Raw genomic sequence first — 18,921 nt, 5'->3', positions numbered from 1 at the left:
CCCAGTCACACAACATACAACAATCAGTTATTTTATGTGATTCATTAAGCTGTCTGTTGGCCATTAAGGAAAATCCTTTTCGTAGCAAATTAAGACTTTCTATCGTTTTTAAGATCAGAGAGGCCCTGTTGTCCTGTCCAACAAGGTCTACACGTTTGACTGGTCTGGATTCCCAGTCACTCGGGTATTATTGGAAATGAGACGGCTGACTCATATGCTAAGATTGCTATCCAATTTGGTTCGTCTGAGCATTTTGTCAATTCCTCTCGAGACTTGCTCACTCTTGCGAAAGCTCAAATGGATAAATCCTGGAATGATTTTTGGATTTCATCAAAATTGGTTAAGGGTAAGTATTATTCGGCGTTACAACCTGAAATTCCGAGGCGACCTTGGTTTTCATTTCACAGGCACGCTGACCGTTGGGTCACTTCTACTATCTGTCGGTTACGCCTCGGCCATTCATGCACACCTACCCACCTAGCAAAGATAAGAGTCCGAGATTACTCGCTGTGTGAATGTGGCCTAGACGAAGGTTCCACAACCCATATCCTGTTCCTTTGTCCTAAACTTCTTCATCCCATTTACGACATTCTCCCTCCTAAAATCCCTCGTCCTATAAATGTTGAATGTTTGTTGACGTTTGTGTTTAGTCCATTTTGTTCTTTTTTGTGAAAATATATTAAATGTAATAAAATTAGGTTGTGAATAGTCCAATTGAGTGTTATATCTTATTATATATAGTTTAGTGTACTAACAATTATTATTAATTTACTTTATTATTAATTAACCCTTAATGTTTGTGTTGTTCTAGGTTAAGGATTAACAAGGAAAGTCTGTTACCTCAACCGTACAGATCAATCTCTTTCGTGTCTTCTCCATCCTACGTGACATTGGCGAAATAATCTGTGCCCTGTCGGCACAACTAAAAGCCATTAAGCTAAGAATTGAATTGAATTGAAATTCAATCATTTTGTTGAATTTATTTTAACAGAATGTAAACATGTAACGCGCGCCAAAATTACGTTACACATTCTTAGAACACTCAATCATTGTAATCTGATTGTGTTTTTTTTTTATATTTTTTTCATAATTTAAGCCATTATTTCTTGATTTTATCCATTTTTGTGTTTTCTTAATATATCTTTACTTAATACTAGACTGAAAGAGCCCATGTCATCACCAATCAGATCAATTTTTGTGATATCATTCTGTAACGTGTGTGTGTACCCCGGGCCAAAGTGTGTTACGTCCCTGGGCCGCGTATTGCCCCTCTTTCCCCTTCGTACGATACCCCGTACCCCTGCGTCCGCCCGTAGGTGCCGCCATCTTATATATACCGGGATACCGGGAAGCTATTTAGTCTAATCGGCGCCGACGCAGGGGTTGCGTTACGCTCGCGAAGTTTTTCTTTCATCTTTCTGTAAAATTATTGTATAAGTGATAGTTTCACTAAAATTGTTATTTGTAAGTGGGGACACTAACACTAAGGTATCGGCTTCTACAATAAAATTCCGCAGACATTTTTAACTTTACCGTTTCATAGATTCAAGTCAATTCTAAAAAATACATTGGTAAAGGTTTATTATTTGATAAAAGATTATATTGATGATAAAAAAAGCGTGGAATTAATGCTTGTTGACTTCCAGGCAGGAGACATAACATACATATATAATTGTATTTAACTAACATGACTGTATTTTTAGATATTGAAAAAGAGTTTACTACTGAGTTTCTTGCCGATTCTTCTCGCTAGAATCTACATTCCAAACCGGTGGTAGCTTTACTTTAAATAGTCTGTTAAATGACGATTCAAAAGCGCTTGTAAAAGCCTACTTGAATTAAGTATATTTTCATTTGATTTGATTAATGAGACTGCATTTCCAACCAGTTCATCAAATAGACACTGGGTTTGTGAGGCCTTTAGGTTGAAGCTATTGTTTTCCAATTCAGATATAATATATAGTTGGGCCTTATGTAATTTAATTTTTAACTCATTGGTGAGCATGAGGACTTGATCATACTCATCTCTGCAATTATCAAACACACTGACTATTTGTTGCAGATTATTTCTTTGTTCTTCCATATGTAATATATCTTATATCTAAGTGTAACTGAGAAAGCTCACTTTTTAATTTATTGTTTCTATTAAGAATATGCAAGATTCCTTGTTCATCTTCATTCCTTTCTTTTAATAGTATATCACACTGTATCCTGGAGCCTTTAGTTCCTGGAGCGTCAGCTAGTTGTTCCTCCGCCTGACGTACCATCGTGGTACTACGTCATCATGTTTAATAAAAAATAATAAGTTGTATGATCAAATAATATAAAAGGCAGCAGTGTGATCAAACAGTTCCTGTCATATTTGATGAGTATATAAAGATGTTAAATAGAGTTTCTATAGTGAGTTCTATAGTCAGTCATCGCTTATGATTCGCATCGACGGGACGTCGCGCGTTACAAGTTTAATTTTTGACCAAATTTCCGTATAAATAAATAAAGTGTGGACACGTTCCCAGCCTTGCCGGCGGCGCCACGCGTGTGTCGCTGCCCCCAACCCCAGCCCCGTGGCTAATTAGTCGGGCGAGCGCCGCCGTAAGGTCTGTACGTCCGTCTTCCCGCGCGCGCGCCTAGCGATCGATCTTACGCGTATACCTAATCTGTCGTGTGTGCGTGTGACCCGTTATTACTTATTAGTAATTAAGTATGGCTTGTCAATACACAAATGCAGAATACTTGGACAGTTACAGAGTATGTCAATAGAGCGGAGTTGAAATTAAAATCACTAGTGCTTTCGAAACTATTAAAAGTGACCCATTCGTATTAAATCGTGTGAAAGACAATATGCGTAAACGTGCCGAACTGTGTATCACACGAGAAGGAGCACACTTTGAACATTTGTTAAGGTTAGTGTAGTTATGTAGGTAAATAGGTAGTTTAATAATTGGCAATTGTTGTAAATAAGTATGATTCCATTTTGAAATACGCCGGAAATACCAAGATAGGTAAACAGTTCATATTATTTTTTGTGTCAAGTTCTCACCATTTACCTAGTCAATAAATTGGTTGCTTAAACGAATGAAATATCTTGGTATTTTTGCCTGTCCTAAGCCAGGATTAAAGTATGAAGAGAATTGGATCATTTTTGTTTATCTAAGGTAGCCTGCTACCCTGTTAACACGCGGCGGCGCGCGGCGTTTGGATGTAGGTAAACTACCGCGCGATAACTAAATGTACCTACCTACATAACTGTTTTGTGTCGATAACGCAGCTAGGGTGTTCACACAATGCGTAATTAATTACATAACTTTTGGTTAACTTTACTTAGAAGTTTATTAATATTTATGTTATATAAATTTTTATTTTGTCATATATGATAGTCAAATATCACGTCCTCAAGTATCGATAGTAATTCACCAGTCACCCTGTATATGTATATATATGGTTTGGTGTACCGTGTATAAAATGTACGAAAGCAATTACAAAGAAACTACCTGGATTGCAATGTGGCAAATGTAATAAGTGGTTACATGCGTTATGTGCCGGTCTTACTTCTAATCAATTGATCACCCTGAACTCCACAGAGGCTATTGACTGGAAGTGTAGAACTTGCGCGCAAGGTACCAAATCCAGACGTCTGTCATGTATCATGCCTGATCTCGAGGATGAAGGAGACGATAATCCCAATTGTGAGTTTCTTATCCCAGACAACAACACGACGCTGCAAATATTACGGGAAATAAGGAATGAAATCAAGGACATTGTTCAGTTTGAATTACAACGTTCGCTTAAGTACTACTCCGACAAGATAGACGACTATGAGGAGCGCATGAATTTATATGAAACCAGGCTCAAAACGGTCGAAAATCAGTGTGTTGATTTCAAAAATAATCTCAAAAACATGTCCTTAAAATACGAAGTCCTTGAAGGGAAGTGCAACCAATTAGAACAAGTACAACTATCCCAGCAACTGGAAGTCTGCGGAGTCAAGGAAGCGGAACGGGAAGACACGATGGAAATAATAAAGAGCGTGGCCTCTAAAATTAACACCGACATCTCCGACGTCATCAAAGCATATAGGAAGAGGGTACCAGCCCGCAAGCGTTCCGAATCGAAAAGGATCGAATCACCACCCAGCCCCATTACCGTTATTTTGAGGAACGGTGTGAGTAGTGCTTGGCTGGATGCAAGTAAGAAGGTAAAGTTCTCAGCTCGTGATATAGGAACGGAAGTTGAACAAAATGTATACCTTCGTGAGTCTTTAACATCGGCCACTGCATATCTCCTGTGGAAGACAAAAGAAGAACTAAAGGTACGTCATGGCTTTAAATATGTATGGTGCAAAAATGGAACTGTCCTAACGAGGAAATCCGAAAATGAGAAAATCATTTAATTGCACTCTTTAGAAAAGCTGGACGTGCTTACTCGAAAACTAAAACAGACAAATCAAAATTAATTATAATATCTCTAATATCTGTTCTATTAATATGTATATAATCCTTTTGTTTCTAAAATGGATGATACAAATTGCGATTCGAAAGAATTAACTTGTATTAACTTTAACGATTTTACTAATCATCTGCCGAATTACGACAAACCGCTATTGTTATTTCATGTAAACATAAGATCTACACTCAAAAATTTTGCTGAACTCGAATACATATTACTTAATTCCGATAAAACCATTCATTTGTTGATTTTAACAGAAGCTAATATAAAAGAAGACTGTGTTAATATGTACCAACTCAAAGACTACTCAATGTACTACGAACTTAGGCAATACAGGAAAGGTGAAGGTTTATTACTTTATGTTCATAATTCACTATCCTTTATTAGACATAGTGCTACTTGTAAATACTTCGAATGTATTACTGGTGAGTTAATTATAGACTTTTGTTATAAATTAGGAGTCTGTGCAGTCTATAGACCACCAGATTATAGTAAAGAAGGATTTATTAATGAACTTTTATCCTTAGTCTCAAAATATAACTTAAAAAATAATTTTATTATTATTGGCGATATGAACTTAGACATTAAAAAAAGTAGCCCTATTACAAATCATTACTTAAACTCCCTATCCGAAATAGGCTTTTACTCGGGTATAAATCAATATACACGAATAGAAAAACGCATGGACATTATTTGTAAATCTTGTGTTGATCACATTTTTATTAGAAATATCAGTAATTGTGAAATATATACCGGCGTTGTAAAAATCGTCCTAGCCGATCACTGCATAACTTGTTGTGCTATCTTCGACGCGCGGCTCGGTATCGATGATTCACGCCTGCCCCAGCTGTTTACGAGAATAAATAATAACAATCTGCGAAACAGGTTATGCAGTGTTGACTGGAGCAAACCGCTTAATTATAGTGACCCTAACGACATTTATAATTTTATTTACAAACAATTTATGATTGCATATGAAACGAGTAAATATTGTGTAGAATATAAAAGTAAAAGAAAAATTTGTAAATGGGCAAATAAAAAGTTAATGTATACGTGTAAAAAACGGGATGAACTTTATAATATTTGGTGTGCGGATGAAAATAATACAGAAAAGAGATTGTTATATAATTCGTATAGAAACAAAACAAATAAGTATACTCAGTTCATAAAAAATCGTAAAATAAAAAATGATATTTGTAAAAACTTTAAAAATCAACGAGAAATTTGGAAAATAGTTAACAACCTTACCGGAAAAATTATTAAATGTATCGATGATGTAATTATTAAGCATTTTAAGCAGGATCCGCTTAGTTTATCAAATAATTTTGCGACAGAATTTGACAATAATGTGAAAAGTATATGTGTCGATTGTGATTTAAAAATGTTAAATTCTACCTCGTATGAAAATATACCAGACACTTCATTCAGACTAGAGCGAGCACGTGAAGAGGATGTCAAACGTATAATTTTGCTTATAAATGACAAAAAAAGTCCAGGTTATGACGGAATTAGGGCAAGCGATATAAAATATACCTCCTCACATCTAGTACCAGTCATTACTCACCTCATAAACCAGTGCATAGCTACATCAACTTATCCGGATATATTGAAGATTGGCGTAATTCGGCCGATCTATAAGAAGGGGAAGCGTGACGAATATAATAATTAACGTCCCATCACTATTTTGTCATGTGTAGACAAAATTAGAGCCGAGATGGCCCAGTGGTTAGAACGCGTGCATCTTAACCGATGATTTCGGGTTCAAACCCAGGCAGGCACCACTGAAATTTCATGTACTTAATTTGTGTTTATAATTCATCTCGTGCTCGGCGGTGAAGGAAAACATCGTGAGGAAACCTGCATGTGTCTAATTTCAACGAAATTCTGCCACATGTGTATTCCGCCGACCCGCATTGGAGCAGCGTGGTGGAATATGCTCCAAACCTTCTCCTCAAAGGAGAGGAGGCCTTTATCCCAGCAGTGGGACATTTACGGGCTGCTAATGCTAAAAAGACAAAATTATAGAAAGGTACCTAGGGGATAAAATTAATAAATATTTAGCTCAACATTCAGTTATTAATAATAAACAATATGGGTTTCAAAAAAATAAAAGCACCACTGAATTATTAAGAAAATTTACTAATGAAGTTAACACGCATTTGCACAAAAAACTTCACGTGCTCGTCTTACTCGTAGATTTTAGCAAAGCCTTTGATGTATTAAACTACAATATTTTATTCGATAAACTTTCGCGGGGTGGTATACAGGGTTCTCTATTAAAATTATTAAAAAATTATCATCTTAACAGAAAAACCACAGTAAGCCTATCTAAACAAAGGAGCAACTTAATATCAACCACACGGGGCACAGCTCAGGGCTCAATTATCGGCCCCACTAAGTACTTGTTATACGTAAACGACATGGTTAATATCATAAGTGTGGGCACTGTATATCAGTTCGCGGATGACACGTGTTTAGTGGTAGCTCAAAAAACTGTTAAACATGCCCAGGAAAAATTACAACATAATTTCAATCAATTATGTAAATGGGCCCACGATGTAGGTCTGATAATAAACGTACAAAAAACGAAATTTATACACATTCACTCGTCACACAACCAGACGGATATCAGACCAACTATCGTGGCTCATAACCACTCTTGTTTGCACTCCTCATGCAGTCTGAACTGTTCGTGCGAATACATTGAACAAGTGAAAACACACATGTACATAGGCTTAATAATCGATGACAGATTCACCTGGGGCCCGCATACAGTTAACTTTGGCTCAAAATTAAGATCATTATTAAGCAAACTAAGTATACTCAAAGCCAAATTACCATACCAGACACTGCGGCTTCTGTACGTGGCCTTGGCTGACTCGGTTATCGATTATGGTGTTAGTAGTTACGGCAGATCCTGTAAAACAAACTTGGAAAACATTTACAATTTGCAGTTAAGATTACTAAAAACAATTGTACCTACACGAATACTTAACAATTATAAGAACAACTATAATCAGCTGTTTCGGCATTGTAATGTTATGAATATATATGATAAAGTTAAATTTTCTATTCTAAGTCAAATTAATAATACAACCTTGTTAAATGAAAAATTTAGACCTATAGGCTTACGTCAACTTGATTTAAACCACAAATACAACTTACCAAAAACTAACAATAAGTATGGAAAGAGAACTGATGACTATTTGATACCTGATTATGTAAACGAACTGCCCAGAGAATTGCAAGAAATGTACAAAAGTAACACGAAAATCAAATCACGTCTTAAAAAATATTTTTTACAAAAACATAATCTATTAATTGAATGACTCTCTGTACCCAGATAAACCCGCGAGGTTTTCGTAGTACTTAAGTTACAAGTAAAATGTATAATAATAGTAAGTAAAATGTAAATAAAAAAAAAAAAAGATAAAGGGATAACAAGAAGTTGAACAAGAAAACTTTTCAAAATTGAGTTCGTTACCTGCGTCAGCTAACGAACACAAAAGAAACACTATGCACATTATACACTCGACACTCAGTATATTGTTATATATTTTATAAAACAGATTAATACATTGATAAGGATATGAAATCAAAACTTATTACAATTTTTTTTTTCCTCTTTAATGGCATTCGCATCTCTTGTTTGTGAGACGTATTTGGTCAATTACGACGTTATATGAAAGTAACACGGAGGGAAAGGGTTCGGTGTTTAGCGTTGAAAAATGTAACATATAATGACGGCACAGACATCACAAGACAAGAACGGTATCATACAAAAATAAAAATAAATGTATTAGTAGGAAATGGAAAATATTAGTAGGTAAAAACAAATAAAAAAAAAATAAAAAAAAAAAACCTAAAATTTTAAGTCATGAAATGTAATATATTTCATTAAATGAACTACAAAAGAAGAATGCGAATAAGTGAGAAGAGACTGAAAATTGTTAGGTCGGGGTATATCTGGAGGGAGAAAGTCGTATAAAGAAAATGTCAATTTAGGACAATTGAAAAAAATATGATCAACCGTCCCATCGTTCAAACCACATTCACAAAGAGAGTTATCGCGTACTCTGATTTTGGCAAGGAAGACCGGTGTGCATGCATGACCCAAACGGAGGCGACATATGGTAGATGTGGCTTGTATGCCACCTTTTCGAAATCGGAAGAACCATGGTTTCCGTGGTATCACAGGTTGTATATTCCCATAGTAACGCCCTTTACTATGTCTTGAAGAGTCCCATAAATTTTGCCAATCATTTCTTACATGCAAGTTCGCTAGAGGTAACAAATCGGAATGATATATTTCACTATGATTTTCAGATCTACTTATTGTTGCATCTTTAGCCCAAGAATCCACCATTTCATTGTCTGCAATACCAGAGTGTCCAGGAATCCAAGCAAGGACTATATCTTTACCTTTTTGCCTACAATTAAACAGTAACTCTTTAATCTTGAAAATAAGAGGGAGCTTAATTTTCATTTTGAATTGATTACTACCAATTTTTTGTACACAACTTTTACAGTCTGTAAAAATAATTGTTTTAGAAAAGTTAGGAGAGTCAGCAAATAGGAGTGCTTCATATAAGGCAATAACTTCACCCGTGAACACAAAAGTCTGAGAAGGGCATTTAAAGGATAAAGTCACGTTGAATTTTGGGATCCAAACAGCCCCAACATTACCATCAGGATTATCGGATAATTTTGAAACGTCAGTGAACACCGGTGTACAGTCTTGCCAATCAGACAGAAGACTGATAAATTTCTGATTAGCCACAGGTTCATCTTTTTCAATTCCAAAATTTAAAATTACATTAGGGGTTAACATTAGCGAAGAATAATCAGTTTGGAATAAAGGGTTAATAGTACTACTATAAACCGGCACAGAAAGATTTTTAATCTTTAAAAAACTCTTTATGATTTTGGGAGTTTCCTTATGATGCCAATATCGGTTATTTAATATCTCTTCAGAGAGACTCACTAGACGAGGAATAAGTGGGTGGACGAACATGACATAACCCTAAAGATTAATCTATCAGACAAGTATTGTCTACGAAGAAACAGTGGAGGGTCTAAGCATTCCACTTGTAGTGCATTTTTTGGTGAAGATTTCATTGTACTAAGAATAATACGTAAGCATTTAGCCTGTATGATGTCGAATTTCTTTAGGGCTGTTTTATTACACGGTTCCTAGATAAACGATCCATAATAAATACGCTGCGGATAAGTGCATTATATATAAGTTTTTGTTTATATGGATGGGAGCCCCACCAAACACCTGAAAGAGCACGAAGGACGTTAATACCTTTTTCACATTTGCTCACTACATAATTTAAATGAGGGACACCAGTCATTTTGGAGTCCAGAAAAACTCCAAGGAATTTTGCGAAAGGTTTATTAGGAATTGCGCGTCTTTCATATGTGACATTTGCAAATGGAGTAAATCTTGAACGGGAAAAAACAACAACCGTAATTTTAGATGGGGATAATGAAAGACCATGTTCGTCTAACCAGATATTTAAGTAACTTAAAGCTTCATTTATACGAGATGTTGCTGTATCAATACAATCAGAAGATGTATATAAAGTGATATCATCTGCATATTGGAGAATATTACAGAAAGGAAGGACCGATTGCTCAATATCGTAAGTATATATGCTGTAGAGTACGGGGCTCAATACTGACCCGGAATACCTTGCCAAAGAGTTCTGGGCGGAAGAAGAAGGCCGCTCTTTCGAATTTTAATAGATCTGCCCATAAAAAGTTTACAGATATAGTGAACAATTCTCACTGGGATACTCAGCTCTAGCATTTTTGCTCTGAGCACCGGAATATTGACGCTGTCATAGGCAGCCGAAATATCTAAAAAACATCCTACAAGGTGTTCTTTTTTAGAGAAAGAAAGACGGATATCAGTTGTGAGTATATTCAAACTATCCATAGTGCTTTTTACTTAACGAAAACCATACTGGCTCTTTGCTAGAGACTCATTATTTTCCAAATACCATTCTAAACGATTTTTTTATAAGATGCTCAAGAATTTTCCCTAAGGTTGATGAAAGAGCTATTGGTCTATAGGAGCTTGCCTTCTCTGGATCTTTATTTGGTTTTAAAATAGGGATAATGATTTGGCATTTCCAGTCATCAGGTATTTCTCCTTTAATAAAAATGTCATTTAGGATGTCCAAAAGATACAGAAGACTGGGAGTGCTTAATTTGTTAATAAAACTATATGGGATACCATCTTCACCTGGAGAAGAACCTTAACCCTGTAAGTGGCATATTTAATTCATCAAAGGTAAACTTTTCATCCAAGTAATCCACGATACATCCAAGAAAGTAGTCTTTTGGTAAGAGCAGTTACTTATTGTAAAATCTGAAAATCATCAAGGTTTAAAGATTCATTAAAGATGTCCTCGGCCCTACCTCTTTTTTTTTACAAGGGAAGTGCAATCAGAATCCCACCAGGGAGGTGAGGAAAGTTTATTAGAGTAAGACTTTTTCCTGGGGATGAATGAGTTGGCAGTTTCAATCAATGTATTACGAACATTTAAGTACTTTTGAAAAGAGGAATCTTGGTTAAATTCGTTTAATTTACGTTCAACATAAGAAGAAAAAAATTTCCAGTCAACATCTATTGTTATTATTATTATTATGTATTATGTAATTTATGTTTTAGAAGGGGTTCAGGGCTACCCCTGAACCCCTTGGATTGGAATTACTGAAGAAGGTTTTGATATTATGATAGGGAGATGATCGCTGCCAAAAGAATGGGATAACGTGTTCCAATTTAGTTAAGATGAGAGTTCTGGAGAACAAGCAGAAATATCAACTACAGAATTAGGATTTTGACCAGGATATACGCGGCGGGTAGGAGAATCATCATTTATGACACAAACATTGTAGCGAAACTAAATTGTAACGAAGACTATTCTTATGATAAATTTGAAAATAAACTTTTAAATAATATTAAAAATAGTGAAGTTATAAAATATAAAATATTGAACCCTCCAAGACAAGAATGGATAAACAAAGAAATTATTAATGAAATTAATAACAGAAACATACTTTGGAGTGAACATAAAAGTAACCCAAAGGACGAAATAAAGCATGAAAAATTTATGAGCGTTTGAACGGCAAGCAATCTGAACATGGCTGAACCTAAGGCACTTCCTACACTGAATGGTACGAAGCTGGTACACCTCAACTACCAAAGAAGTGTAAAAAGCGAAGACCTTCTTTGGGAGAGTTTGGCCAACAAATGTCAGAACGACAGACTGTAGGTATCAAGCAGGCGAACCATCATCTTTTTTAATTTTACGGTTCAGTCGGCGAGCTTTCATGATCTTCCCGTAGCCTTCATTGTACTCAGTTGCATTTACAAAGGCCTCCATCGATCAATCTGTTGGTACACCACGAACTAAACCTAATCGGGAAACATTATAAGACGGAATTTCAGCTTTTAAATTATGTTTGGATAGAATTCCATGGTCCAGAAAGTCGTTAGCTGTCTTAGCGGAGTCAAACTCTACCGACAACCTATTACGGCCAATTTGTTTGATACCATCTTTTTTTATATGTTGGACACCACCTTCAAACAAGAACAGCCCTAGTCTGATGGGTTTTAAGCTCACACCAGAATTAGGGGAGTCTGCAATGTGGGACACATGCACAATAAATGGACCAAAATCTTCGACGCCATATTTACGACAGTTGATCTCGAGAGATGGGTATTTGTAAATATGCGATTCTGATCCAAGACCGCTATCTGGGTGCGTAATAGAACGTTTGGACAATAGCTCAGTATTAATGTTGTCAGCCGTTCTTTTACGGGATGTTTCTCGAGCTACAGAAGCGTTACAATTTTCAGTCTCCATCTCACATTCGTACACACCACCCCCTTTATCGGGAGGTTTCAATCGCTCATCTCCATCCATGGCCGTATTGGCCAACAATATACCAAGGTTCACTCACCTACTCGAAGTTACAAATAATCACCACCACACAAAAATATAAGGGGATAACTGGATTCAAAGGAAAATAACCTAAAAACGAACAAATCCACACGGTACCTCAAACGTCGTTTTTTTTTTCGCGTTAGCTTTGGTTGACACACGTGTTAGTGAGATATCTGTTTTTTTCCAATAACTTTGTGTGATTCTTTCATTAATTTTCAGTGCAAATAGTTCGATTTTATGGTTTTTGGGTTTTACTAACATAATTCGGTTACGGTAAGTGTTATTTTTTAGTTTTTTATTATAGATAAAGTATATTAGTTTAGTTACAGTAGTTAGTTTATAATGGATGTCGATCCTCCTCCTGAACCTCCCGATCCTGGGGGCTCAGAATTACAAACTGACCTCTCATCATCCTCCTCTCGCAAACGTTCCGGGGATAATTCCTCATGTTCTCTTGTTTCCTCCTCTAAGAAAACAGTAGTCCACCCTACTACCGCAAGTCCTTCTATTCAAACTGTGTATGTAAATCCATCCTTCATCGATGGCCCTAAAAGTTATACAGATGACGATAAAGGTCCCTTCATAGTTCACGTCTCTCGGGAAGTTGCTGATCCAGCTGCTGGTATTTCGATACGAGCCATTAAATTCGGACAGTTCTTACATAATCACAAGATTGGCTCAATTGTTAATGATGGTGTTAAAAATGTTGGTCGCAATAAAATAGAAATACAATTTTCATCAGCACAAGCGGCAAATAATTTTATTAAAAACCCAATATTAGATCTCTGCAAGTATAAGGCTAGTTTACCCACATATAACGTTACCAGAATGGGTCTAATAAAAGGCATACCAGTGGATTGGTCTATGGAGGATCTCTTGGAGTCAATTGAGCTCCCTCATGGATGTGGGGATATAATCAAATTGAGACGTCTAAACCGCAAGATTTTTAATGAAGGAGTTGTGTCCTGGATTCCAACTCAATCGGTTGTTATAACTTTTAAAGGTCAAACCCTTCCTGGTAAAATCTTTTCCTATCATACATCCCTCCCTGTCGAAACCTATAATCTCCCCACTATAATATGCTTGAACTGTTGTCGTTATGGCCACATTAAGACTCAGTGTAGATCCACTCCCAGGTGTTTTAAATGTTCCCAATCTCATACAGGTGAGTTGTGTGAGGTTGTTAAAGATAATGCTACATGCCTACACTGCTCTGGCAAACACTTTGCCACAGATAAAGATTGCCCGGAGTATTCGCGACAGCACTCTATTAAAATTGTAATGTCTCAGGATAATGTTTCTTACATGGAAGCTGCCTCTCGCTTTCCTAGTGTCCGTAGATCCTATGCAGAGGTAGCAAAAGAGTTGTTCTCTGTTCCCACGTACATCCCAACTAACCCTGGTCCTTCTAAGTCCACCCCCTGTCCTAGTAAATCATACAGACAAACCATTGTCCGCTCTCCCTCCCCTAGACTTCCTCAAGGGAAGGGGTATGATAAACATGCCCATCAAGCCATAGTTGGCAATTGCCCCTCCTCCTCCTCCTGTAAAGAAAACAGTAGTCTACCCTACTACCGCAAGTCCCTCTATCCAGACTGTCTATGTAAATCCTTCTTTTATCTATGGCCCTAAAAACTATATGGATAACGACACAGGTCCTTTCATTGTCCACGTCTCTCGGGAAGTTGCTGATCCAGTTGCAGGGAATTAATTATACGAGTTATTAAATTTGGACAATTTTTAAATAAACAAAAATTTGCAAATACAATGCTAGTATACCTACCTACAATATTACCAGAATGGGTTTAGTTAAAGGCATCCCAGTGGACTGGTCTATGGAGGATCTGATGGAATCAACTGAGCTTCCTCATGGATAAAATTGAGACGTCTTAACCGCAAGACTATTAACGAACGAACGGAGTTGTGTCCTGGATCCCAACTCAATCGGTAGTCATAACTTTTAAAGGTCAAATCCTACCTGGCAAAGGTTGTTAAAGATAATGCTATATGCTTACACTGCTCTGGCAAACACTTTGCCACAGATAAGGATTGTCCAGAGTATTCACGACAGCACTCAGTTAAAATAAATGTCTCAGGTCAATATTTCTTATATGGAAGCTGCCTCTCGCTTCCCTAATGTCCGTAGATTCTCCGTTCCTACATACATCCCATCTAACCCTAGTCATTCGAAGTCCACCCCTGTCCTAGTAAATCATACAGACAAACCATTGTCCGCTCTCCCCGACCTAGACTTCCTCAAGGGAAGGGTTATGATAAGCATGCCCATCAAGCCATAGTTAGCAATTGCCCCTCCTCGTCTCCTAATGGTTGTGCCTTAAATGCTGCCAACCCATCCCCTCCTAATAATCATCCTAACTTATTGGAACTACTCACAAAAATCCTCTTAAATATCCTCAGTACATGCAATGAAATCCCTTTACCGTCCAACGTTGCCAATGACCTAAATCAATTATTTAACATCCTCCACAATGGCCCCAATCAGATTCCTTCAATGGAACTGCAAAAGCGTCCGTCCTAAGAAACCTGAACTCCTCTCACTTATTAATTTGTATAAACCTGTCATTATTGCCATCTCTGAGACATGGTTGATTCCCGGTTCTCGATTTCGGATTCCGGGTTTCACCTGTTTGAGGGATGACAGAAGTGATGGGTATGCAGGTAGTGCCATCTTGATCAGGCACTCCATTCCCTTCTCCCAAATCCCCTTACCTCCTTTTAGCCAGCACATCAATGCTGTAGCTATAAAAGCCTTCAACATTTCCTTTTTATCTATTTACATTCCCCGTCCTACTCCTTCACTTGCTCCTGAGTTACATTCCATTTTATCTTCTCTCCCAAGCCCTGTTCTTGTTATGGGGGATTTTAATGCCCACCATACATTATGGGGTTCCTATTTCTGTGATGGATTTGCTCCCTTGTTGGTGGATATCGCTGATGATGTAAATTTTTGCATTCTCAATGATGGTTCGCCTACTCGTAGAGTTTATCCTAATCAGAATCCTAATTCTGCTGTTGATTTATCCCTAGCATCTCCCTCCCTATCCTCGCAAATATGTTGGAACATCCTTCCATCGACATTTGGAAGTGACCATTTCCCTATCCTTCTCTCATTAAACAACAGATCCATTGCTCCTACCAAATCATCCCCTCTCCTAAAATATAGACTTAAGAACGTTAACTGGTTAGCATATTCTAACTCTGTTGATGTCATGTTGAACTCCCTCCCTGATTTTGTAAATGGTGAAAATGCTGTTGCATACTACGAACTTTTCCTTAATATTATCAAATCCTCCGCTGATACCCATTTTCCACAAAAAAATATTAATAAAAAGATTTGTTTCTCCCCACCTTGGTGGGATGAAGAATGTAATGCCTTGGTCCAACAGAGATCTGAAGCCGAAGAGTCATATACTGCATCTATGACTACACAGAATTTCATGAAATATCAGCGTATAGATGTCAAAATTAAAAAACTATTTTCTAAAAAGAAAAAGCAGGGTTGGATCAATTTCTGTGAATCCCTTAGTCCTCGGTCTCCCCCTCAATCAGTTTGGAGAAATCTTAAGAGATTTCGCCGCTCCCTCAATTCAGAAAACCTAAACGCCTATAATCCGTCCGAATGGCTTAATGATTTTACTACCAAACTTGCTCCTCCCTTTGTACCATGCCAAGATAGTTTTATAAACTTTACTCCCACCTCAGTCTCAGATGATATGGATAGTCCGTTTACACTCTCTGAGCTACACACAGCTCTAAATGGACTTAAGGACTCGTCACCAGGGGAAGATGGCGTGCCCTACTCCTTTATAATAAACCTCAGTGATAAAGCTAAATGCGTCTATCTGAATATAATTAATGCTTTTTTCTTAACAGGAATCATCCCGGAATCTTGGAAGTCGCAAATTATTATTCCCATACTCAAACCAGGAAAAAGCCCTTTGGATCCAAATTCCTATAGACCCATTGCTTTATCGTCTACATTAGTGAAAGTTACTGAACATCTCCTAAAAAACCGTTTGGAATGGATAATGGAAAGCAGGAATATTCTCTCACCCTCTCAATTCGGCTTTCGAAAGGGTTTGAGCACTCTTGATAGTCTCAGCATTCTCACGACAGACATTCGAATAGCCTTCTCTATCGGAGAGTACCTTGTGGGTGTTTTTCTAGATATTTCTTCGGCATATGATAATGTTCTTCTTCCGGTACTCAGGCAGAAACTGCAACAGCTGAGTATCCCTCCGAGGATTACTCATTTCATATGTAATCTGCTATTTTGCAGATCAATTACAGTTAAACATCAAAATTGTATTCTCCCCCCCAGATTTGTCTGGAAAGGTCTCCCGCAAGGTTCAGTCCTCAGCCCTCTGCTTTACAGCATTTATACCCATGATCTCGAATTGTCTGTTAACAACTTTTGTAACATTCTTCAATATGCCGATGACATTGTTTTATATCTTAAATCTTCTTCTATTCAAAATTTAACTTTGCGATTAAACTCTGCTTTGCATTATCTTGACCTATGGCTCTCTGACCATGGCTTATCTTTATCAATAGATAAGACCCAGGCAGTTGTTTTTACTCGGAAAAGACTAATTCCTGTCTTTGACTTGGTTTGTGGGGATCAACGAATCAACTTTGTCAACAAGACGAAATTTCTAGGCATAATACTCGACAACAAATTGAACGGAATTTATCACTCTGAGCATATTATTAAAAAATGTGAAAAGGGCATTAACGTCCTTAGAGCAGTCTCAGGAGTCTGGTGGGGAGCTCACCCCTATTCTCTTAAACTACTGTACAATGCAATAGTTCGTAGTCATTTAGACTATGGACTGTTTGTCTTAGAACCCCTAAATAAAGCCGTTTCTGATAAGATTAATAAAATTCAATACAAATGCCTTAGGATAATTATAGGAGCTATGAAAACTTCTCCCACTAACGCTCTGCAAGTTGAATGTGTTGATCCTCCACTCCAACTGAGAAGACAATTTTTATGCGACCGTTTTGTGGTAAAATCATTACAGTTATCCTCTCATCCTCTCTGGTCCCGTTTAAGCGAATTGTCCCAACTCTGCGTTGGGGCGAACCCCAAAAGTCCATCCTTACTATTAGACAGTTTTTTAAAATTTACGAAACTCCCACATCCTATCTTAAGGTTCCAGTCAAATCCTCTTTTTTCCACTCCATTTAGAGCTCTAGTCTATAATCCATCTATTATCACAGATCTTGGTCTTATTAAAGGGGCCCCTGATTCAAATTCTAAATTTCAAAGATTTTTTAATCAAAATTGGTCAAATCATTTACTTATATTTACTGATGCCTCAAAACTATCCCCTGATAGCTGCGTCGGCTCAGCCTGTTGGATCCCTAAATTCAAAATTGTCCTTCAATTTAAATCCCCTCCTGAAACTTCCATCTTTTCTGGTGAAGCGATTGCGATTTTGGAAGCCATCCTTTTTGCCCACTCCCATGACCTCAGAAATACGGTAATTCTGACAGATTCTTTGAGTTGTCTGTTGGCAATTAAGGAAAATCCGTTTCGTAGTAGGCGAAAATTTTTTATCATCTTTAAGATCAGGGAGGCATTGTTTTCCTGTCATCAAAAAGGGCTGGAAATATCGCTTGCCTGGATACCAAGCCACTCTGGTATATCCGATAATGATGCAGCAGACTCGTTCGCTAGAGCTGCTATAACAACTGGCTCTCTTGAACATTTTAAAAATTCATCTCAGGACTTGTGTGCTCTAGCGAAAACTTATCTGGATAAATCCTGGAACTCTATTTGGAAAGTTTCATCAAAATCTAAAGGTAGATTTTACGCATCTCTACAACCAGATATTCCAAGGCGACCTTGGTTTTCTCTTCACAGGCAAGCTAATCGTTGGGTCACCACAACTATCTGCCGACTACGCCTTGGACTTGCATGTACTCCCATACATCTTTGTAAAATTAGAGTCAGAGATCACTCTTTGTGTGAATGTGGCCTAGACGAAGGTTCCTTATCCCATATACTGTTTTCTTGCCCCAAACTCCTCCATCCCTTATATGACGTTCTCCCTCCTAAAGCTCCTCGCCCTATTAATGTTCAATGTTTGTTAATGTTTGTGTTCAGTCCATTTTGTAAATTTTTATGTAAATATATTGAGCGTAATAACATTAAGTTGTAAATATTTTTGTGTTTGTTCATATATGTTATCTTAATAATAATTTATGTTTATCTAATTATTTATTATTGTGTTGTTTTAGGTTATGGGCTAACAGAGAGTCAACTTCTATTATGCCTTCAAATTAAATTAAGCCTGTAATCTCGACCACACCGATCAATCTCCATCGTGTCTTCTCCATCGCACGTGACATTGGCGAAATAATCTGTGCCCTCTTGGCATAAATAAAAGCCAAAATTAAAAAAAAAAAAAAAAAATACCTCAAACGTCAATCCAATTTTCTTATTACAATTAATTAAAAAAAAAAAATAGTTGTAATTTATTGAGAG

The sequence above is a fragment of the Vanessa atalanta genome, chromosome W (genome assembly GCF_905147765.1).
Source record: "Vanessa atalanta chromosome W, ilVanAtal1.2, whole genome shotgun sequence".
NCBI classification, from domain to species: domain Eukaryota; kingdom Metazoa; phylum Arthropoda; class Insecta; order Lepidoptera; family Nymphalidae; genus Vanessa; species Vanessa atalanta.
The sequence above is the reverse complement of the archived record's forward strand: the minus strand, read 5'-3'. Positions refer to the sequence as shown.